Genomic DNA, 26366 nt, shown 5'->3' on the forward strand with positions numbered 1-26366 from the left:
CGAGATGACAATACATGGTAGAATTTTATTTTTGACTGTGATCATTGCTCTTAACTTGTAATAAACACCATGCTTTCAAGTAATATTTCGCAACCTATCCAAAGCAACTGATAGTCAATTTGGTTCTATTAAGGATCCATTCGGGGGATGTTCCAATATCCGGGAGAATAGTCGACTGGTGGATAACCTTAACTAAATGTAAATCTGGAATTCTACTTGTTGGAGGTCAGATTTTCCACGGATCCTATGGGTTAACTCTCAGTTATCGTTTGGATCAGTGTTGCCCGATTTTCAGTTTTTTCAATTTATTATTATTCATTTTTTGCCGTCCACGAATCTTACATTGCATTTTCATTCCTTAGAATACAATAATATAAACACTTTCAAGATACTTTTACCACTCACGTTATGCATTGTGACTGCATTATAACCAGAGCCCTGAGCGGATGTACAAAATATTATCCGCACCAGCATCCGCATCCGCGTATGGTTATCCGCATCAGTGAATGGTTATCCGCGGATATTGTAAATATTTAAGTACAGTACATTACATCACCCATGGAACTGAAATGGATAGATCTGTTAACACAGTAAAATAGCCCTCATACCTGGTACCAGATCCCCTACAGTCACAGGTTCATGAGGGATTTCTCTGCGACAACTACCCACGTATTGAATTATGTTCCTTCCTTCCATTAATTGCGGTCAGGAGCCAGTTGGCTTAGGTCAGATTTACGGCTATATGATCTCAAGACCACCATTCTCCCATACCAAAGTCAAGGGTCGCCTAACAACATGCAAAAATAAGAGTTATACCTGAGTGATAATCAATAAGCTTCATTATTCAGAAATTATTAGCAAAATTATCCACAATGCCATACAGTTTACATCCGCCAAGACACTAACCTCCGCACAGTTATAACATGTTGTGAAATAATTTTACTGATTTTTTCTTGCATATTTAGTAAATACAATTATCGTGATTTCTTCTTCTTCTGCTTCTTTGTCTGTTTACCCTCCAGGGCCGGTTTTTCTCTGGGACTCAGCGATGGATCCCACCTCTACCGGCTCAAGCGCAATGTCCTTGAGCTTCAGACTCTGGGTCGGGGGATACAACTCGGGAGGATGACCAGTACCTCGCCCAGGCGGCCTCACCTGCTGTGCTGAACATGGGCCTTGCGGGGGAATGAGAAGTTGGAAGGGATAGACAAGGAAGAGGGAAGGGATAGACAAGGGAGAGGGAAGGAAGCGGCCGTTGCCTTAAGTTAGGTACCATCCCGGCATTTGCCTGGAGGATAAGTGGGAAACCACGGAAAACCCACTTCGAGGATGGCCGAGGTGGGAATCGAATCCACCACTACTCAGTTGACCTCCCGAGGCTGAGTGGACCCCGTTCCAGCCCTTGAACCACTTTTCAAATTTTGTGGCAGAGCCGGGAATAGAACCCGGGCCTGCAGAGGTGACAGCTAATCACACTAACCACTACACCACAGAGGCGGACATACAATTATCGTGATTTTATTGAATAATTTTTTAATGTGCAAATTTTTGCTCTTTATTTGAGGTAGTAATGCTCACCTATAATACCTATAGATTCTTCAATGAAGTGACTGAAAACAAAAACCCGTAGTGACCCCAAAATCCAAGAATCGACATTGTTCTACGAAGTAGCTGAGGCAGACGACCAACGATGGAACGGTAAGTTCAAGGGTTGAGTACTAACGACTGAGCCTTACAGGACAAAGGGTTGGATAAAGAAGCTGATTTCTCCCGCCATATAGCGCCTTGCTCGTCCCTTGAGTGGGGTAATACAGCCTATCCTTCCATACACGCCTTGCTTGTGTTTGTCGTCACTCGTGTTGCTGAGATTATCATCTTGAATTCCCCTCCTTCAGAGTCGAGCTTGTTAAATCATACATCATTTCTTTTTCCCGCTCTTTTCTCAATTGCCTGGGGTCGGAACTTTGTATGGATTTAGCCCAGTTTTACGGCCGGATGCCTTTCCTCACACCAACTGTATGTGGAGGGATGTGTTCATTATCGCGTGTTTCTCTTGTGGTTTGTAGTGTGATGTGTTGTATTGAAATGTGTATTAAGATGAAAACGAGGAAGACGAGCGAGAGGAATTAACCAGACGCGGTTAAAATTCCCGGCACGACCAGGGATCGACCCCGGGGCCCTCTGAACCAAAGGTCATCCTTATTCACATCCCTTTTCCTACCTGTATAATATGTTTAGTAAGAAGATCCAATAATAACAATTACCTGGCACTTGCCCGATGTTTACATATGACCGATCTGAAAATCTAAATTAGACATTTAGTCTATCGCCGAAGGTTCTTTTGCGTGTGCTATGAAGTGAATAAAATGAGTTGTATTTCATTTGTATTGAATTACTTCATCTGTTGCATATATTTTAGATATAGTGTTATTTTATATAATTATCGTTGTGTTTACACACGATGTATTCCTGGCTGCATGTCTACTTGCTGAATGTCAAATAAGAAAACCAAAGGCCATTTCGTTGACCATTCAGCGAAGGAAACGGAATTAAATCATCCTTCACCTTGGTAATAACCGGGCTGAGTGGCTCAGACGGTTAAGGCGCTGCCTTCTGACCCCCGACTTGGCAGGTTCGATCCTGGCTCTGTCCGGTGCTATTCGGAGGTGCTCATATACGTCAGCTTCGTGTCGGTAGATTTACTGGCCCATAAAAGGACTCCTGTGGGATAAAATTTCGGCACCTCGACGTGTCCGAAAATCGTCAAAGTACGTAGTTAGTGGGACGTAAAATAAATGATATTATTATTATTATTATTATTATTATTATTATTATTATTATTATTATTATTATTATTATTATTATTGTTGTAATAGAAAATTATAACTCTTGGAGATCTGATGTTCGATTCCCAGTACTGATAATAGGTATCCAAGTGCATTCTTTCTCACATATTGTAGTTTTTTACAATTGCCTTTACAACGCACCAACACACATAGATCTTATGGCGACGATGGGATAGGAAGAGGTTAGGAGAGGGAAGAAAGCGGCCGTGGCCTTAATTAAGCAACAGCCCCGTTATTTTCCTGGCGTGAAAATGAGGAACCACGAAAAACCATCTTCAAGGCTGCCGGCAGTGGGGTTCGAACCCACTATCTCCCGCATGCAGTCTCACAGCTGCACGACTCTAACCGCACGGCCAATTTCTCGGTATATTGTCGTTTAATGCTTGATTTTTCTTTCTTTTACTTGTAGGTTAAGATCGCAGGAACATATATAGGTTTCTGGTGACGATGCGATGAAAAAGGACTAGAACTGAAAAGATAGTGGCCCTGGCCTTAATTAAGGCACAGCCGAAAATCATTTTCATGGCTGCTGATGGTGGCATACAAACTAATACATAAATAGTGCCTTATTTCAAATACCACTCTAGTTGCTATTAAACTCCTGATCTAGATAAGAACAGTTACAATCACTACCCTCGAACTCACAGCAACACAGGTTACCGGCTGGTTCTGCAACCATACGTTGAAGGGAATAATGCTCAAAGGCATCCCAGGCCTGAAAATTAATCTGCAATGACAACAACATCAGAAACATTATCTTGAATTGGAAATGGTGAAGTCAGGGCATTTACTGCAGAAATTGTTCCAGGTCGGGTGTGTTGCGATTTTATGAATTCGTAGTGTGGTACACGCATATGAGCACATGCAAATTCAAATGACCCTGTAACAATGTTAGCTATCATGTGCTCTCAACACACATATTCGCGTGGATGATGTCCCAAGGCCCTAAAGTGAATCAACAACAACAACACGCAATTTAAATACTCAGGTTATATAAACCTTCTATGTACATATTCTATTATATTTAATTACGACCGAGAATGATCAGTATTTTAAATATTGAACCCTCATTTGCGGAATATATCCTAGTACAGACGCGGCTGAAATTTCCTGTAGCCCTTATTGACCTGCAGTGGTGGAGCTGGTTGGAGGCTCGTCTCTAATGCACAGGGTATTGAATGCCAGTGCAGTCGACAGGCATTTTATGCACCAGCACCAAATCAGAAACAAACTCTATAGCGCAATAGCCCTGATAGCCATGGCCTACCTAGCAACAGCTGTTCGGCCCGAAGGCCTGGAGATTATGAGGTGACGCGTGGTAATTGCTACGAAACCTGTTGGCTTTTCTTCTTAGCTTTCAAGACCGGAGCCGCTATCTCGCTGTCAGATAACTCCTCAGTTATGATCACGTAGGCTGCGTGGACCTCGAAACAGTTCTCAGATCCAGGTAAGAATCCCTATCCGGGGATCGGACCAGGGCATCTATGTAAGAGGCGGACTCACTACCTCTGCAACCAGCACAGGCCCTGGAGACAGTTATTTCTTAGTACAAAATCTGACAATTCGGCGCCTACTAAAAGAGCAATTGAATTCTTTAAAATTGTATAACGTCGCACAGACCCATCGAAAGTTTTCGGCGACTGAAGGATGGGAAGGTAACGACCGTGGCCTTAATTAAGGTACAGCCCCAGCGTTTGCCTGATGTGAAAACGGGAAACCACGGAAAATAATCTACAGGGCTGCCGACGGTGGAATTCGAACCCAATATCTCCCTGAAGATATATTTGCGTGGTTTCCTATGTTCGCACCAAGCAAATTCTAGGGATGTATCTTAATTAAGGCCACGGACGCTACCTTCCTAATACTAGCCCTTTCCCATACTTCCGTCGCCGAAAATCTTCGATGTGTTAGTGCGGTAAACAAGTAGCGCCGGGCTGAGCGGCTCAGACAATCGAGGCGCTGGCCTTCTGACCCCAACTCTGTGCTGTGTGTTAGTTGCAGGAATATTAGGGACAGCAAAATACCCAGTCTGCACCCAAGGATATTGGCCGTTTAAAATTAAAATCCCGCCACTCACCTAGGGATCGAACCTAGGGCCGATACGCTGACTACTTAGCCATGGAGCTGGACGTCTCATGGTGAGAAATAGCGGCATCGTGGCCGACAGTACTCTGTAGACCGAGCGCGTTGGCCGTGTGGTTAGGATCGCGCGGGTGTGAGCTTGCATTCTGGAGACAGGGGGTTCGAATCCCACCGTCGGCAGTCCTGAAGATGGATTTCCGTGCTTTCCTATGTTCGCACCAAGCAACTTCTAGGGATGTATCTTAATTAAGGCCACGGGCGCTATCTTCCTAATACTAGCTCTTTCCCATACTTCCGTCGCCGAAAATCTTCGATGTGTTAGTGCGGCGTTAAACAAGTAGCGCCGGGCTGAGCGGCTCAGACGCTCGAGGCGCTGGCCTTCTGACCCCAACTTGGCAGGTTCGATCCTGGCTCAGTCCGGTGGCTCAAATATATCCGCATCGTGTCAGTAGATTTACTAGCACGTAAAAGAACTCATGCGGGACTAAATTCCGGGATATCGGCGTCTCCAAAAATCGTAAAAGTAGTTAGTGGGACGTAAATCAAATAGCATTATTATTATTATTATTATTATTATTATTATTATTATTATTATTATTATTATTATTATTATTAAACAAGCAGGGAAAAAGTAGCTTGTGCGTGAGCCTGATGGTCCGTGTTTTTGTAGTAGCCCTATCTGCTTGACGGCCAGACTGAATGTTTCAGACGGCTTCCTGAGCCCAATTTGGCGGGTTCGATCCCGGCTCAATCCGGTGGTATTTGACAGTTCTCAAATGTCCCAGCCACGTGTCAATAAATTTACAAGGACAAAAAAGAACTTTGACACAAAATTTCCTGCACCTCACTGACTAAAAAAAAAAAAACAACTTAAAATTAATTAGTGTTCAGATGGGAGTTTTACTGTTCAATTCATTGTTACTGCGTACGAGGATATGTTGACCGCGCCTCGAGCATAGAGTATAGCTTCAGGGCCTGACCATGAAACCTGCCCTAGGTATTAGAAGAGAAAGTTTAGAACAATAGTACAATATGGGAAGAAAATCCCGGCGGTTTGGTAAAACAAGGAAAGTGACTTCGCTATGACCTCAATGGACAATTGGGGCCGATGACCTTCGATGTTAGGCCCCTTTAAACAACAAGCACCATCATCATCATCAGTGGACAATTGACATGTTCCAATGAGATGAGGTTAGGTGCAGTGGACTGCTGGCGCCTACAATCGCCCCGAGCACTTGTTGCTATCCACCGGAGGGGCATGTGAAATTACAACCCTTGGCTACTGGACACTGCACTTTGTGCAGGGGAGTCATAATGACGGGTTAGGTGAGGTCGTCTCCAGGTAGACGACTGGAAACTTAGCCCTGCTTATTACAGTTGTACAAATAATGTTTTCTGGGTAACCGATATGTAGGTCGGTGAAGCCGTCCAAATCTGTATTTATTTATTTATTTATTTATTTATTTATTTATTTATTTATTTATTTATTTATTTATTTATTTATTTATTTATTTAAAGCAGTTAAGGCAATGAAACCTTTCCTTCTACTGTAGTAAACCAAGATTAGCAATGAAAAAATGATCATACTTAGCGACCGCTGCTCGGTCCGGAAGCCTGCAGATTACAAGATTACATCGTGGCGAATCCCCTCGGTTTTTAATTATTGGGTCTCTAGACCGGGGTCGCTTTCTCTCCGTCGGACAGCTTCTCAATTGTTCTCACGAATGCTGAATAAAACTCGAGACAGCCCTCACATCCAGGTATACTGTAAATCCCTGATTTGCCCGGGAATCGAATCTAGGGCCTTCGGGTAATAGACAGACTTCGTGCGCCTAGACCACGGGACCAGCAATACTCACGATTTTATTTTATTTTTTTACAATTTGCTTTACGTCGTATCGACACAGATAAGGCTTATGGCGACGATGGGAACGGAAAGAGCTAGGAGTGGGAAGGAAGTGGCCGTGGCCTTAACTAAGGTAGAGCCCCAGCATTTGCCTGGTCTGGAAATGGGTAACCACGGAAAACCTGCTTCAGGGTTGCCGACAGTGGGGTTCCAACCCACTGTCTGACGAACGCAAGCTCACAGCTGCGCGACCCTAAACGAACTGCCAACTCGCTCGGTCTACTCACGATTACTATAGACTAATAATAAAGAATAACCATAATCAACATCATCCTGTTTGCATGTACATGTTGAGTCCTGATCCTAAACTGTAGCTGGATCCCCGGCAGCTCCACCGTCTAGTATAAGACAGCCTAGGCATCATTGAAGAAGTATACCAGGGAAATGCTGCAGTTTTCCGTTGCTTCCCTCACTGAGCCAGAAAGAATATTGCACATCAGTCTGCCAAGACCACTGAAATATTCACACCAACCAACCCTATGGGAGACAATTCCACACTATTTATATCAAGGACTGGCTGCATAATAAATAGTAATACTAGCACCGTCCATACCTCAGGTACTTTAATAGTGTAATATTTTCAACGCAAGTATGAGACGAGGACAGGTTAATGAAAGTAACGAATGTCTTCAAAAACGTCTTTCTAAATCAGTGTTCGAAGTGGGAAAATTTCTTGATGATTTTTTTTTTTTTGCTAGGGGCTTTACGTCGCACCGACACAGATAGGTCTTATGGCGACGATGGGGTAGGAAAGGCCTAGGAGTTGGAAGGAAGCGGCCGTGGCCTTAATTAAGGTACAGCCCCAGCATTTGCCTGGTGTGAAAATGGGAAACCACGGAAAACCATCTTCAGGGCTGCCGATAGTGGGATTCGAACCTACTATCTCCCGGATGCAAGCTCACAGCCGCGCGCCTCTACGCGCACGGCCAACTCGCCCGGTATTTCTTGATGATGATGATGCTTGTTGTTTAAAAGGGCCTAACATCTAGGTCATCGGCCCCTAATGGTACGAAATGAGACGAAATGAAATGACAAATTAACAGCCCAAAAACATCCACTGACCACAATTCAAAACGTGAGGACGAAGAGTAAATGGATGGATATGAATTTAAAACGATCAGTGGAACCGACCCATAGTGCCTCACATGCACAGAAGCTTTCGTAGAACAATAGTATAACTGACCAAGGGACTGCTCCTATAGCACAATACTGAATCGATGATACTTGTAGTCGAAAGGGGTCCAAAATCCAAGTCAGCGGCCCCTCGCAATGGTACTTATCGCTAGGAAAGTACAACCATGGTATGTGTCATGTTGCGGTACAAACCAAATTAGCGTAGACTCGCCGTAGCCTATTCCACACATTATGGTTATGAAATTCGCACTTATATTACAGACCTACGCTGTTTCGCACATCGCGGCGCCATTTACATGCAACGCAAACCTATGGTGTTCATCACATAAGGGTACTAATACACAGGGACTCGCACTATCCCGTGGTGTTCCTCATATAGTGGGTACTAATCATAGGCAAGCCAGAACCATGGGTTCCCTCATCCCATGGTGTCGCTCATATAGTGCTACCAATCACAGGTACTGTAAAAGCCGTCGAGCTCTCGTTTGCTACTAATCACAAACCTACATGGTACCCAACATAGTGGCACTACGCACAAGTAAAAGCGACCCGTGGTGTTCCCCGCGTGGTGGTACTAATTACAAGGAGTTTCATGGTTCTAATTTGATCATCCCTTGGTCGCCCCTTTTAGTCATCTCTTACGACAGGCAGGGAATACCGTGGGTGAATTCTTCGTCTGTGTCCCCCACCCACAGGGGGTGGAAAATTGCTTTTATTTTCTTAAGAGAGGCTTTCCTTGTTAGTGCTAGTCTATATTTTACGTCCTTCTTAATTCTGCCATCGTCAATTATTCTACTACCCAAGTAACAACATTCATCTACTTCCTTTAAGACTTCATTTCTTAATCTAGTATTTCCTACATCATCTGACTTCGTTCAACTGCACTCTAATATTTCTGTTTTGAATTTACTTATTTTCGTCTTGTACTCCTCCAAGACTCTGTCCATACCATTCAGCAATTTCTCCAGGTCTTCTGCAGACTCGGATAAAATACTGTAATAATACTATTATTGTCTTTACGCCCCAAAAACTACTTTTTCTGTTTTCGGAGACGCCGAGGTGCCGCAATTTTATCCCGCAGGAATTCTTTTACGTGCCAGTAAATCTACTGACACATGGCTGACGTATTTGAGCACCTTCAAATACCACCTGACTGAGCCAAGATCGAATCTGCCAAGTTGGGGTCAGAAGGCCAGTGCCTCAACCGTCTGAGCCACTCAGCCTGGCTGGATAAGGCCATATTCTACATGGCGGTAGGGAGAAATCTGAAGTCAAGGGCAATGAACTCGTGACCTTCATCCCCGAGGGCGTTGTTAACAACTCGTACACGCAATGCGAGCTAGGATTTCGGAGCACCGTGTGCTGGAGCGTATCACAGTGTTGACAATGGTCGTGTCATGTTGTCTTGTGTGCCTATGAGGCGAAGGTACTAAGTGGAGGGTGGAGCTCTTGTTCTCACGGTGCTAGGGTCAGCCGGGGTTGCATTCTCTTCAATTATCCCCAATGTTTGACCCAAACATTAGCATGATAGCCCTTAAGGGTTTTGAGGTTTTCAAATTTCGGCTGGTCTGGCCTGGTCGTGTGGGAGGGAGGAGGTGGTTCCCCTGGGAACAGGCCATCTATCTTCCTGTTGACATGCCCATAGCGTGCGATCGTGCCACATCTTGCGTGCTATGCCTGGCGTGCCTCTTAATAACACACACATCGGAGAACTGGAACAAGACCTGGTCGCGGATTGCTATCTGAAGTCCGTAAGTTGAAGTTCGTTGAGACACGCTGAACAGTTTTTATGTATTGCTTGAGTGCGGTACGGTATCTAAACAAGGCAGGGATGAATGGACCATAGGATCTACCGCATCCAAGCGAGGACGGTTTTGGCTGCCGTATTTCAGACATTTTGATTTGACGCCATCTACGCTGTCTGCGTGTCAATTTTGTAGTTCCGTTTTACTCAACCAGATGTAGGGGAAAGCGGAACTTTGTTGGGTGATCTATGGTTGACATTTTGTCGGGTAAACAACAAATGTGTCACTAGGAAAGCCACGTTCGAGTTGGGCCCGTCATCAAAACATTCCCCTGTAGATTACGTCGATCCTCGAAGGGTCGAGGTCTAGCTGCGTCCCTGCTCAGTGGGGTAGGGTTCTCAATGTGTTGATGTTCGGCAGCTCGTTTTTATTCGAATGTTCTTCTTAATATAGCAAACTCTCGATTATCCGGGCTAATCACCGGCCAAATTTGCACGGATAACTGAAGACACGGGTAATAATACGATTTTGTGCACTTTAATGGACAACAAAACTTTTAATAGTACAGAGCATACAATACTTTTTGAAGTCCGGCTCCATGGCTAAATGGTTAGCGTGCTGGCCTTTGTCACAGGGGTCCCGGGTTCGATTCCCGGCAGGGGCGGGAATGTTAACCATCATTGGTTAATTTCGCTTGCACGGGGGCTGGGTGTATGTGTCGTCTTCATCATCATTTCATTCACATCACGACGCGCAGGTCGCCTACGGGCGTCAAATTAAAAGACCTGCACATGGCGAGCCGAACATGTTCTCGGACACTCCCGGCACTGAAAGTCATATGCCATGTCATTTCACTGTTTGAAAATGTAATAATGTCAAAAAGCACATTCAGTAGCTACTTTTACCAATAAAGAAGCCCAATATAAACATTACTTACAACGTCCATTGTTGGTAAAACACTCGATGTACAAAAATTATACAAAAGGTCCGTTTCTATTTGGTATTTTTAATATCTCCAAATGTATGAATACTAATTCCATAATCATTCGCTAATTTCTTTACTGATTCTCCTTTCTCGAACTTTTCAGTGAATTCAAGCTCTTGTTTTAAAGTTAAAATTACTTTATATCGCTTCGTAGCCAAGACTGCTATCACAGAACACGGACAAAGAACAGCTGTACAGAACATTGTTTAGTGTTTTGTTCTCGAACAAAGTAGGCCTCCAACACACTTGCCGTCGAGAGCGCACTCGAATTTCAAGCGGTCAGGTGACACCTGTTCAAAATACCGTGACAAAGATAAAGGAAATAAAATAAACCTCGGGGGTGCACGTAAAACCCACAAACCGGATAATCCGCACCCGGATAACTGGAAGTTTGCTGTATTAACAAGTGTCAAAATTATATTTCAATATCAATTAAAGGCAGTTATTGAAATTATTACATCCCCATTTTAATGATTACCATAACAAAGTCTTAATTAAAATGTCTTTTTAACAAACAATAAATAAGGTTTAAAAATCGTTCATGATTAAATCATTACCTACTTAATCACTAAACGTAACCTTACCTAACCTACCCCTAGTTTTGAGTACGGACTCTACTTCGCATTTAAAACTTATTTTAACTGTATATTTTAAGTTATTTCCAAAGTTTGTGACTACTGGGGGGCAGTTACATGGGGACAATTCGACCCTCACTCCGAGCTGACCACCGTCCTGTTTATGTACATCATTGACTACGGGCCCAGCTTAAGATCCTCCCATCAGAGATCGTTTACAGTACATTGCGACATCGTACGACTTGGAGTGTCGGATGGGCTTTTTCGCATTTCAAAAATCCGATTACTCTGCCGGGTTTTAAGCTCAAATCTTGGGATATGGAGGCCGACAATGTACCATTGATCCACAGAGGGAACTAAGTGGGAAGTAGCTGACAGTGGTGTGATTGTTTGACCTGTAGCCTTGACGAATAATCTGATGGAGTTATAGATATTGTTCTCACACATTAAGGAAATTAGTGTTATTATTAACAAATACATCGCAATTGGGAAATTTCCTGGTGGCAATCATCACCTACAGTAGTGTCATAATAAAGTTAAGTTAAAATATAAATACCCAACAACAACAACACTTGTAACTTGTAACTGATAATTACCAATAAATACTAATAAAAATATCATAAATAAAAATATATAAATAAAATACTTGAAATAAATTAAATTAATAAACATAATCGAAATGTCCGTAGTATGGGCGCCAGAGTTCACCAGAATGGATCCCTCGAATTTAGATAGAGCATGATAATTCTTTATCTCTCAGGGCGTGTACATAATGCTGCGTACTGATACATCTGCCACAGTCCTTACCTAACCTTCTGAAAACGACTAAATAGGTAGGAACTGCACCTAGGTTCATCAATAACTTCACGGATTCTAAAATATCTAACTATATTCTCAATAAAATCCGTGAAAAATGAAATGACGTATGGCTTTTAGTCCCGGGAGTGTCCAAGGACAAGTTCGGCTTACCAGGTGCAGGTCCAGGTGCAGGTCTTTTGATTTGACGCTCGTAGGCGACCTGCGCGTCGTGATGAGGATGAAATGTTGATGAATACGACACATACACCCAGCCCCAGTGCCAGCGAAATTAACCAATTAAGGTTAAAATTCCCGACCCTGCCGGGACTCGAACCCGGGACTCCTGTGACCAAAGGCCAGCACGTTAACCAGTTAGCCATGGAGCCGGACAATAAAATCCGTGCATGAGCACCTCATCAACACACCAAACTACACTCATAATACACAAACAAAATATTACTGGAAGACTCCATATTTACAACAACAATGAAAACAGTGGGAAAACGAAAGCGAGAACTAAGCCACCATTTGCGGTTAGTCCGTTGAACAATGTAGATATATGTCTCTGTATCAACAAGACTTGCCGATTCTCATAATCGGCACTTATAATATCACACGGATACTGTACTTCAGAATACTGTGTTCACTGACTTTATCACTTTTTGTAAAGATACACTGACTGACAGAGCAAATGCAACACCAAGGAGGAGTGGTTCGAAAGGGATGAAAGTTGGGGAAAAAACAGAGTCGGCACTGAAGAATAATTGATGTTTATTTCAAACCGATATGCAGGTTACACAATGCGCACGGCATCGACTCAGTAGGATGTAGGACCACCGCGAGCGGCGATGCACGCAGAAACTCGTCGAGGTACAGAGTCAATAAGAGTGCGGATGGTGTCCTGAGGGATGGTTCTCCATTCTCTGTCAACCATTTGCCACAGTTGGTCGTCCGTACGAGGCTGGGGCAGAGTTTGCAAACGGCGTCCAATGAGATCCCACACGTGTTCGATTGGTGAGAGATCCGGAGAGTACGCTGGCCACGGAAGCATCTGTACACCGCGTAGAGCCTGTTGGGAGATGCGAGCAGTGTGTGGGCGGGCATTATCCTGCTGAAACAGAGCAGTGGGCAGCCCCTGAAGGTACGGGAGTGCCACCGGCCGCAGCACATGCTGCACGTAGCGGTGGGCATTTAACGTGCCTTGAATACGCACTAGAGGTGACGTGGAATCATACGCAATAGCGACCCAAACCATGATGCCGCGTTGTCTAGCGGTAGGGCGCTCCACAGTTACTGCCGGATTTGACCTTTCTCCACGCCGACGCCACACTCGTCTGCGGTGACTATCACTGACAGAACAGAAGCGTGACTCAACGGAGAACACGACGTTCCGCCATTCCCTCATCCAAGTCACTCTAGCCCGGCACCATGCCAGGCGTGCACGTCAATGCTGTGGAGTCAATGGTAGTCTTCTGAGCGGACGCCGGGAGTGCAGGCCTCCTTCAGCCAATCGACGGGAAATTGTTCTGGTCGATATTGGAACAGCCAGGGTGTCTTGCACATGCTGAAGAATGGCGGTTGACGTGGCGTGCGGGGCTGCCACCGCTTGGCGGCGGATGCGCCGATCCTCGCGTGCTGACGTCACTCGGGCTGCGCCTGGACCCCTCGCACGTGCCACATGTCCCTGCGCCAACCATCTTCGCCACAGGCGCTGCACCGTGGACACATCCCTATGGGTATCGGCTGCGATTTGACGAAGCGACCAACATGCCCTTCTCAGCCCGATCACCATACCCCTCGTAAAGTCGTCTGTCTGCTGGAAATGCCTCCGTTGACGGCGGCCTGGCATTCTTAGCTATACACGTGTCCTGTGGCACACGACAACACGTTCTACAATGACTGTCGACTGAGAAATCACGGTACGAAGTGGGCCATTCGCCAACGCCGTGTCCCATTTATCGTTCGCTACGTGCGCAGCACAGCGGCGCATTTCACATCATGAGCATACCTCAGTGACGTCAGTCTACCCTGCAATTGGCATAAAGTTCTGACCACTCCTTCTTGGTGTTGCATTTGCTCTGTCAGTCAGTGTGTATACATTTGAGCAACACACACTTGTCGTTCCTGAACATAAATTATGGAAAATCTGAGATATAGCACCTCCCAGCTTTCAGCAACATGTAATACCAGCCCGCCACAAGTGCTACAGTACCCAGTGCGTAAGCAGTTCACAATTTGTAGGTCATCCACTTTCCACGAACATAACAAGACTACGTTCCAGGAACGTTTTAAGTCCAGTCCAGTATATAGCAACCGTGTCACTCCAGTACCGCATATCCAGTTTCACTCCCGTGTGTTAGCACTCCTTCATCCTCGTACAGTGTGTGTGGTTTTCCGCTGTATGATCAACCTTTATAGACATCAGCATTCCCCTTCCTCTCACATGATACGCCTAGATTGATCCTGGCCATCCAATCATGAGTGTATCGTCTAGTCAAGACCACACCGTGAACTCCTTCTTGTTCCCATGACATAAACAAACTCTGGGGTGTTTCACATGAGTCATAGAACTTTCCGAGTACAACAACAAGCTCATCTCATCAGACACTGGGACGCCCGCATGAGTCATTCATACAAATTACCAGAGTTATTAAAGCAATGTTTTCCCAGCCGTTGTACAAAAATTACTCATGTTACATATGGAGATCTACCAGCTTACACATATTGATGACATAATATACAAATGAAATACCGATAATAATAATAATATTAATAATAATAATAATAATAATCGAATACTGACAATAATATCTCTTACTTCTACATACAGTATAGTGCGAGGGTGTGATATATGCATACGTACTATCACAAACTACAACTACTTCAACAACAAGAGTACAACAAGCAATTCCACGGAAAGGAAATACTATAAGAAATACTACTAGTTTAACATTCTAAATCCAACGTTATTATATACAAATTCACGCACAACGTAAATATTTCCAGTGCATAACACTACGGCTAAAATAGTTTGAGCTTACTACTGTTTTAACCTTACAACACCATCATATAAAAATCCATACGTACCTTAAGTATTTCAAAATTTTACACTACCGGGCGAGTTGGCCGTGCGCGTAGAGGCGCGCGGCTGTGAGCTTGCATCCGGGAGATAGTAGGTTAGAATCCCACTATCGGCAGCCCTGAAAATGGTTTTCCGTGGTTTCCCCATTTTCACACCAGGCAAATGCTGGGGCTGTACCTTAATTAAGGCCACGGCCGCTTCCTTCCAACTCCTAGGCCTTTCCTATCCCATCGTCGCCATAAGACCTATCTGTGTCGATGCGACGTAAAGCCCATAGCAAAAAAAAACAAATTACACTATGTCTTACAGTAGATTGAGCGATCCAATTACTATTACCTTAGCATTGTAAATACAGCACATTATATTCAAATTCACACATACCCTTAAATAATTCAGATGCCTTAATACTACAATTTACAGTGGGTTGAGCGTTGCATTAAAGTATGACATCATCACATAGAAATTTGCACACAATTTACAGAATGCTGGAGTCTATTCTTGAAGTGTCTTATATTTTTCATTGATGATAAATCATCAACATCAAAGTCATCACTCACATGGCTAATTATAGATGTGGATGTGACTCTAAGAGAATGTGCAGACACCATTCTCTGACTTTGTCTCACATGATCTAGAAAGGAGTGCAACTCTAGTTTCAAAAGGGTTATTTGAAGACACCGACTTATAGCAATATACGCTACCAAAGTAGACTTCATTAATCTCAAGGTACTAGCTGTCTTTGTTTTGCCAATCAGGGGACTGGGAAGAGTTGAGTAAATATAAGGTAAGGTATGATACCATTTGAGGCTGCTTAGCCGAGACGGTAAAGGCGTGTGCTCAGTACTCCCGCAGGCCATGGGTTCGACTCTTCGTCAGAGAATCGCAAAAAAAATTAGAAATAGTTTACCACTTCTGGAGAGATGCATGGCTCTGAGGTTCACTCAGCCTACGGTCGAGGATGGAGTAAACTGCTCTATCCCACTTAATGCCGAGATTACGGATAGTAGAAGTCTTCCAAGCGCCTTTCGAGGCCTGTACGGAGATGGCTCGCATTATATCATTATTGATATAATAATAATAATAACCATCATCATCGGCATCATCCGGCTGCATGGCATAACGATCAGTTTTGAGGCCTTCGGTTTAGATGGCCCTAGGTTCGATTCCCGGTTCGCTCGGGGATTGTAATCGCGTCTAGTAAATTCTCTCACTCGGGGACTAGGTGTTTGTGTTCGTCCCACTATTCCTCTCTTCATATTCACACAGACCACTACCAATCACCACTGGAACAAGAAATAGTGAATACATACATTCAAATACGTTTGGCGTCAGGAAGGGCATCTGGCCGTAAACAAGGCTATATCCTCATGTGCACCCCAGAGTGCGGGAAAAGTGCCGTAATAATAATAATAATAATAATAATAATAATAATAATAATTTTAGGCAGAGGAAAATTAGCGATATATTGCATAGCATTTTCGGACGACTTAGCAATATTAACCTGAGACATTTCAATAGCCCAAAATCAGATTGAACTCCTGAAAGAAATTTCGGAAAACGTCGGCCTTCAGATACCTTTTGAAAAGACAGAATACATGACCTGCTACAAACATGCAGCAAAATTCACGGAGACAAAATACGTCAATATTAAACGAGTATTACAATTTATGTATCTTGGAGAAACAATTCAGGAAAATGGACCCGAAACAAAAGGCAATGAAATTAGATGCCAAAAGATGGAAACCGCATATCGACTAACCCAAAATGTCTATAACAAAAATTGTATCTCCAAGCACACACAACTAAGACATTACAATACAGTCATTAAACCAGAATGTCTTTATGGGTCAGAGACGCTAATTTTGATCAGGAAAGCAGACATTGAAAACATTGAGAAAAAGGAACGCAAAATCATAAGAAAAATTCTAGGCCCAAAACTCACCAACGGACAATACCAACTTAAGAGGCAGGCAGGAAATCAAACAATACACAAATATTCACAGTGACATTAGAAAACGCAGGCTAAGATTCTATGGACATATTAAAAGAACGCATCCAGACAGACTTACCAAACAAATAGTCGAATTTTATAAAAACAGTAGTAAACATAAAACGGACACAATGAAATGGATTGGCGAAATCAAAACCAATTTGAAACAGACAGGAATTACACCAGCAGATGTCCAAAACAGGGTAATCTTCGGATCCAAAATTCACAAATGGCAAGTTGACCAAGAGGAAAGACCAAAGAAGAAGACCGGAACGACCTGGTCTGAAGAGAGAGAGAGAGAGGAAGCCCATAGTAAAAGAATGAAGGAAATGTGGCCACAGAAGAAGGCAGATGCACTCCTCTAAGTACTTTGAGTTGTCTTAATGGGCTTATTCACATATAATAATAATAATAATAATAATAATAATAATAATAATAATAATAATAATAATAAATTTGGTGGTTGTTAGTGCCATACTACTAATATTTTATGGAACAGTATACTTTTTGAAAGTCCACTTTGTAGCTTTTTGGCAATTGAAGAAATCTATTAACTTATGGTTCCTGAGCTAAAGATTACAAGCTATCACTTTTAGAAATGTAATGTTAGGTGGCCGTTAGAGGGAGAATGGCAGTACTGCCACCGTATTTAAATAGCCATCTAAAATACACTTTCGGTGCAGGAAAATACGCATATATGATGGATGTTCGATTTAGAAGAGCTTACTCTTCAAAAAGGCGGAAATCTAAAATTTAAATATCTACTGACTTCCAAGCACATATGTCCTTTATTTAATTTATTGGCTTTAGGTAACAGACCAAACACCCAGCTACAAATACGCTAGAATAAGAAATAAAAGATAAACAGTAAATTTTACACTTGCAATATACACACACACGTATGAAGTATTCCATAATAGTGGACTTGGATTTCATAGTTTTAATGTTCCTGAGTACTTACAATACACACACACACACACACACACACACACACACACACACACAGGAAAAAGAAGAAATTTAAACACTGTAACTGTAGCTGGTGTACCGCCTGTGTGGTGTAGTGGTTAGTATGATTACCTGCCAACCCCGGAGGCCCGGGTTCGATTCCCGGCTCTGCCACGAAATTTGAAAAGTGTTACGAGGGCTGGAACGGGCTCCACTCAGCCTCGGGAGTCAACTGAGTAGAGGCGGGTTCGATTCCCGCCTCAGCCATCCTGGAAGTGGTTTTCCGTGGTTTCGCACTTCTCCTCCAGGCAAATGCCGGGATGGTACCTAACTTAAGGCCACGGCTGCTTCCTTCCCTCTTCCTTATCTATCCCTTCCACTTTTCCCATCCCCCACCGAGGCCTCTGTTCAGCATAGCAGGTGAGGCCGCCTGGGCGAGGTACTGGTCATTCTCCCCAGTTGTATTCCCCGACCCAATGTCTCACGCTCCAGGACACTGCCCTTGAGGTGGTAGAGGTGGGATCCCTCCCTGAGTCCGAGGGAAAAACCGACCTTAGAGGGTAAACAGATTAAGAAAGAAACTGTAGTCGGTTAAGTTTTGTTTGGCCGATATTGTTTTATGAACTTGGCAATTGCTTCATACACCTCTGGCTGCTAGGAGGATAAAATACACTGTATGTCAAGAGCGTTGAAGGTTGATTTTAAGTAAAGTTATTGTTCATTTCTTCCGCTGCACATGATAATGTCGGCACGAGGAGAATGTAATTGAGATAACCGATTGCTTGGCGTTCACAGGTGCAATCAGGAGAATCTAGAACTCTTATCCGATTGAGATGGTTTGCAAAACTGCCATGATTGAAACTCATGTGAATAACAGATGTGACGTAACGGCGACAGGCATTTTACTATATGTCCTTTATGCAGCACACATGTCTATTTCTAAAATCTCACATATATTGACTGGTATTTGAACCATGATCGTATTGGTTGGTAGCTAAGCTAACTGTAAGCATGATGCTCCTGAGCTAATACGCCTCCACATGCATTTCAATCAAGCTTGCAGTATACATCCTACGTTAGAGTGAGATTTTCGTCGGTTTCAAGTCCCAGATCAGTCAATAACACAGATATATCAATCCAGAGCAACTAGGGTGCTGTTTAGACTCACATGTGTTCATATTGTGTTTTGCTTTGTCCTGGAGGCAGTCATTCTTCGCAAGCCGGGCAGGTGTAAAGAAGAAACACTTTGTTCATGTAATGTGTCGAGGTCACTCAAACGTGCACTGAATACTATACGCTCAGCTTGATATGAATATTTTCTGGGTGCAACGTAGCCTAGAGCACGGCATTAAATATTGACACGCCTGCCTTCAATAGCATGGCCATGACAGGAGTCGGTGATGTCATCCCGGGACTAGTTTGGATACTTAAAATGTCAGTATATCATTTTGTTTTTCCCAGTTTGGTCAAGCTCTGTTTCATAGGGGACCAATTAAATAGGTGCTTCAACGACATAATAGCCTACACTTTGCACATACTTAATGTAGGCTTATTTCGTGCTGCATTTCTATTGGGCTGATCAGAAATATCTGAGCGTTTTTGACAGGTGTATGGTTGAATGCTTTACGCTGTCGTATGGTTTGAGGACAAATCGCTTGCAAGATGGCATTTACCTGCGTCCTACAGTACTGTTCGGTCGCGATCATTCGAAGCTGTGTATTATTATTGTGTTGTCCGACTCGTTGGCTGAATGGTCAGCGTACTGACCTTCGGTTCAGAGGGTCCCGGGTTCGATTCCTGGCCGGGTCGGGGATTTTAACCTTAATTGGATAATTCCAATGGCTCGGGGACTGGGTGTGTGTGGCGTATTCAATATTAGAAACATTAGAAATCATTCTAGGTAGGGCCCTCATCTTCACAGGCATGCAGGTCGCCTAATAGGCCGTCTGCTAGAAAAAGACCTGCACCAGGCCTCTGCGGAGGTCATACGCCAATATTATTATTATTATTATTGTGTTTGTAGTAGAGAGGGGCAAAAATTGTTTCTTCGGCTCGTTTTGCTATTTTCTTCTTATTCATTCAGTCAATCGATCAGTCAATCAATCAAGCCCGGCTGAGTGGCTCAGACGGTTTACGCACTAGCCTTCTCACCCCAACTTGGCAGGTTCGACCCTGTCCCAGTCCGGTGGTATTTGAAGGTGCTCAAATACGTAAGTATCGTTTCGGTAGATTTACTGGCACGTAAAATAACTCTTGCGGAACAAAATTCGGGCACCTCGGCTTCTCCTAAACCTTTAAAAGTAGTTAGTGGAACGTAAAACAATATTATAATTATTTTATTATTATTATTACCGGGCGACTTGGCCGTGCGCGTAGAGGCGCGCGGCTGTGAGCTTGCATCCGGGAGATAGTAGGTTCGAATCCCACTATCGGCAGCCCTGAAGATGGTTTTCCGTGGTTTCCCATTTTCACACCAGGCAAATGCTGGGGCTGTACCTTAATTAAGGCCACGGCCGCTTCCTTCCAACTCCTAGGCCTTTCCTATCCCATCGTCGCCGTAAGACCTATCTGTGTCGGTGCGACGTAAAGCCCCTAGCAAAAAAATATTATTATTATTATTATTATTATTATTATTATTATTATTATTGTTCTTGTTGTCCGACTCATTGGCTGAATTGCCTGCGTTGAAGCCTTCGGTTAGGAAGGTCCCGGGTTCGATTCCCGTCCGAGTCGGGATTTTAATCGCCTTCGATTCAGTCTTGTGGCCCGGGGACTGGGTGTTTGTGTTTGTCCCAACACTTTCCTCCTCATATTCAGACAACACGCTACACTACCAATCACCACAGGAATACGCAATACATCCCTCCAAAAAAAAAAAAAAAAAAAAAAAAAAAAGGTTGGTGTCAGGAAGGGCATCCGGCCGTAAAACAGGGCCACATCCACATGCGCGACACAGCGTGGGAAAAGCGGTAGAAAAAAGAAGAAAGAAATAATAATTATTATTAGTTTATTATTATTATTAGTATTAAATCAATCAGTCAATCACAACTTATCTTCTATCGTGTTATCGTCCAGGTGTCAGACTCTCTATCAGTTGTTTACCTAGTATTCTCTTAAATGATTTCAATGAAGTTAGACATTTATAGATTATCTCCCTTGGTAAATTATTCCAATTCCTAATTCCTCTTCTTATAAACGAATATTTATCTCAATTTGCCCTCTTGAATTCCACCTTTATCTTAATACTAGAAGATACCCGTGCCTCGCTACGGTATTATAATAAAATTTATAATTGAATGCTTAACGTTTTATGTATAATCCGCCGAAATTCGCGATCTAACTCGTTTTCTGAGAGAATCCGCCCAAATTCACGATCTGACTCGTTTTCTGAGAGATTACGGCAAAGTTCCTCCCATTTTTCAATCTTTCTTTCCAGCAATCGATTTCGTACTTCCCGGGCTAGATCCAGGTATTCCACCCGGCCAGTTGGATGTCTAAATCTTTGCTATCTTTTCCTATAAGCATTTTAATATGGATCAGATCTTTGAGGAGATCCGGCATGGTGTCGTCTTGGGTGCCTTGGCGGTACTTAACCCGCGGCCGGACTGCAATCGTAGTCATTACCCGGCCAGGACCCGTTTCCAGTGCGGTCCGCACATTTTGACGATGGTCCAGAACATTATTATTATTATTATTATTATTATTATTATTATTATTATTATTATTATTATTATTATTATTATTGGTCTGGAACCCACAGCAAGATGCAAGACCGCTATTTGGCGGTAAATTACATCCTCTGCCATTGCCATTGCTGAAAATGTGACCAGCACCATCGTCGCGCGTAGGCAAGTGCGCGAAATTTCTTGCGACACGAATGATATACTTCCGTGAATTATCGATCTTATTATAGAGGTGAACAATTGCATGGTCAATATCATTCATATCGTTTATTTCAAATGTGTTTAAATTTTTATTTATATGCCAGGAGAATCTACTGTAATCTAACTTTATGTACTCCAAAAGGAAAAGATGGTTCTTGAAAACGAAGCCAGGAAAGATTAAAAATGATCAGTTTATCATCAGAATAAGTACATTATGAACAGTAAAAGCAATTGGTCTCTACTCCTTTTCCACCCCAAGTTGATTTACTCCCCCCCCCCCCCAAAAAAAAAAAAACAATCTTCATGGGTGCTGACGGTTGGATTCAAACCCACAGCTATACGGTCTGATAGTCGCATGTTCTACTCCTGGATTCCTATGTTCCCTATGTTTTACGAACTAACACTTCATACTGTTTCTGGAGACGTTCTTGGAGATGATGACTCTTAAGTAGCAAGAAAAAATACATGGTAAGATGTGCACCACCGTTTTATGCCCAACTTCTTCCACGGCGTCCAGCGGCTAACATCTGAACTCCTTCGGAACTCATTTAAACAGAGATATCATGTATTAGGACAATACTCATGTTTATGTATGGCACGCGGTGCCTTTAAAATAAACGAAGAGTTGAGCGATCTGTTTATTAATTGACATTATTAACACCCATGTGAGACTGCCTTAATATGAAATGTAGGAGTTATACTTTCACAGCTACCTTCCTAAAAGTGCAGGCTACCAGCATGTTGCAGAAGACGATGAACGGGTTGATAATGGTGAATAGGGAATCACAAAGCCAATGACTCCTAAAATTCACGGAATGTATCTGGAGTCACAACAGATTAGATCTGCAGGATATAAAGCAAGAAAAGAAACTAAAATCTACAGAAGGGTGATCAGATTTTTCGACAAACAAAACCAGGACACGTAAATTACAGAGGAGTATGAATTGAAACACAGTGTTTAACTGTCCACAGTAGCCAGGAAAGGAGATAATAAGCAATAATTATTGATTACATACAAACTTACAGTTGAACATTTTTGCAATCTACAGAATGTGAGCTGCTGACATCAGAATAAGAAACATTGTATTCTCCTGATGAGTGAATTTCTTTCGGTTTTCAAGTTAACAACAAATTTTGAATATTTTCCAGCTAAGATCGTTAAAATGAGTCTTGACAAAATAAATTGATTGTATCGTTTCTATTATAACTTAAAACGATTCTTCTCATCTGTTCTCATAGAGAGTTCGTTCAACAGCAGCATATATGCCCGGTATAGCTAATGCAAAGCTCTTAACCAAACGAAACGAAATCAAATCCACCCTGACGGGCCTTAGTCTACCAACGCCTGCAGATTATGAGGTGACGAGTGGTCAGAGTGACGAACCTTTCCGGCTGTTATCCTAGACTTTCTAGACCTGGACTGATATCTCACCGACAAATATCTCTTCTGTGATTCTAACGCAAATAGGATAGACCTCGAACCAGTCCTCAGATCCAGGTAAAAGATATTGACAAGGCCAGGAACCTACTCTGAGTCCTCCATATAAGAGGTAGTTCCACTACCTTTTCAACATGCTCTCCATGTTCAACCCAGAAAATTGAACGACATTCCAACTCTTTCGTCACGGCACCTTCCTTCTAGAAAGGAAACTCTTATTTTTAAAATCTGAGAAAATACGCCTCCTCTTTCCTTATCAGATTTCTATTTTTCGATAACTAACACTACAGAAGCATCACATACTGCAAAACCAAAGCAATGCTCGATGAAGCTCTCGGAACCAAGAAAGAAAGCGAAACGCGGGCAAAAGTTTTTTTGCTGCTCTCTATTGGTAACCAATTAAATTGCATATACATCATCACAGCGATAGCATAAAGCAGAAATAATATCCCAAGTGCATTCTACCATTTATTATCGATCGTGAAAAGTTACAACGCTATTGTGGAATATTCTGAAGTAAAACAAAACATAATAGAATACTGGAGAAAATAGGAATTGAGCCAAAACAACACTTCAGAATTACATTTTTTGAAAGAAATCGTTGATTTATTTCTAGTTGGCGTCCCGTTATCAATTTGCCCAGAAGCGAATAGGATTGGTGATAGAGGAGCAGGTACCTCCACATTCTGTTGAAGTTGAGGATTATACACGTAATTCAGGTCCCTGGGGGTCACAATATCCAATAATACCAGGGTAGGTTGCCTCCAACGATCTACAGCATAAAGCATTTCACCGAGCCCGTGCCATTCCTCTTCGGAATTCCTCTTAACACTTTGATGGTGAGAGTGGCAGTGGTGTGCACTGAACCGCATCTACCCAGCGCTGCTGGGGTAAATAATTTTGTATTTACATTTTATTATTAGTCCTTAGAACGCTTTTTACAAAGTTTAAAAACCGTCGAACATCTAAGCCAAGCCAAGTTCAGTTTCTCCAGCGAGCTGGATTTCCTTGCCGGCGCGAAAGAGAGCTACCCCAGCGAAATTTAATTCGCTTGGTTGACGCATGCACTTGAAGCTCCTTGTCCTGGGAGCGGGGTGGGGCTGTGGGCCCTCCCCCGACAGCAATTTACGGCGACAGGACAGCTAGCTTAGGTAAGGGGTGTTAGTTTTAATACTTGACACTCGAAGTGTTCAGCGCTGCACACTAGACTACAAGAAAAATATATCAACATGTTAACAGTATAGCCACTTGCATACCGTCTTGCTAATAAAAATAGAGCCAGTTTATGAAATAAATTGTAATATAGAAGAATACTTTTTATTTTTGTATTTCGGCATGTATAAAGATTTTTTAACAATTCGTTGATGGCATGTGTAGAGTATGTTTTCCGATAGCCGCAGAAAAATATTTAGGTTGCCCAGCATGATCACAGAGCTAAGCGCGAAGTAAACGAATTTTGTATAATGGTATATAGTGAAGTTTTGTAGTGTTCTACTTGGATTATAGGTGTAGTTTTCGTGAGTTCTGTGCCATTCTTCATCTGTGTTATACGTCGTGACGAATACTTTCCCTCGTTTGTCGTTAATGCACGTATACTCAGTAAGCGCGTGAAACTATAGAACATCGGTGACGGTAAAATACCAGTTACTTTTTTCTGATTCAGTTTTGGGTAGGCTTTTTAAGTTAAAAACCAATATTTAGTCCCAATATTTAGACTGTACTATCACGCAGCGTCACCGGTTGAAATTGTAAGTAATTTTTTTAAAAGCTGCTGTAGATTAAGTTATAATGTTGTCATCACTGATGTGAATATCAGTTTGGAAATATGTGCGAGTGTGTGGTTGAAAAGATTCTTTAAAGACCTTTCTTAGGTAGAATTTTCCACGAAAAATTCACCCTTATAAAATGGTAATGTTGACTTTGGAGAGTGTAGTGGGGCTACGACTGCTTATATTTCAAAAACATTATTTCTTGCAGCTGGGGTAACGAATGTGTTTACCGCACGCCACCGGATAGTGGTGATTATTGTTTAAAAAAAGTACAACTAGGCAACATTGAATGAACAATTATTATTTCAATAAATCTGACATTAATGACCCAGTCGGTCCATCATTGTGCACGTGTCGTTGGCTTCTGTGGGAAGATACAAATACGATGAACCGGCGTCTATAACAAATGAAAGGACTTTAAACAACTATTATTAAAGTTTGCTCAGTTTTGCTTTGATCACCTGGACTTGAAGTCATCAAAAATTCACATTTGGACTTTTCATCGCGAATGGAGCAAGCTTTCCTCAATTCAAACATATACAGTACCGGTACAATATGTTTATGTTCCTGCAACAAAATAATATTTTTCAAGGCTGTTCAAATATGGAACCACCACTCCCATTCCCCCTCAGCTACCAGCTAGCCTCACTTTTACAAACGTAACATATTTTAAATCGGTAGGTACACTTTTCTCAAGAACTGTTGAAATTCAATTCTTAAATTGCCTAAAACCTTCAAGCAAGATTTAAAAGAAAATATCCTCCATAAAATATAAGTAAATGGCACTATTCACCTCCAAATTTTTTGAGGGGGAAAAAATTGTTAGCCATTTCGGTAGGGTAATTTTTTTTGCTAGTTGCTTTACGTCGCACCGACACAGATAGGTCTTATGGCGACGATGGGACAGGGAAGGGCTAGGAGTGGGAAGGAAGCGGCCGTGGCCTTAATTAAGGTACAGCCCCAGCATTTGCCTGGTGTGAAAATGGGAAACCACGGAAAACCATTTTCAGGGCTGCCGACAGTGGGGTTCGAACCTACTATCTCCCGAATACTGGATACTGGCCGCAATTAAACGACTGCAGATATCGAGCTCGGTCGGTAGGGTAAAATACTTCTTGAATTTAGTGTATGTCTTTATTGTATGTACCGGTACTAATTGTATTAACTTGTACAAAAAGAATAAT

This window comes from Anabrus simplex, chromosome 2, assembly GCF_040414725.1.
Source record: "Anabrus simplex isolate iqAnaSimp1 chromosome 2, ASM4041472v1, whole genome shotgun sequence".
Lineage (NCBI taxonomy): Eukaryota > Metazoa > Arthropoda > Insecta > Orthoptera > Tettigoniidae > Anabrus > Anabrus simplex.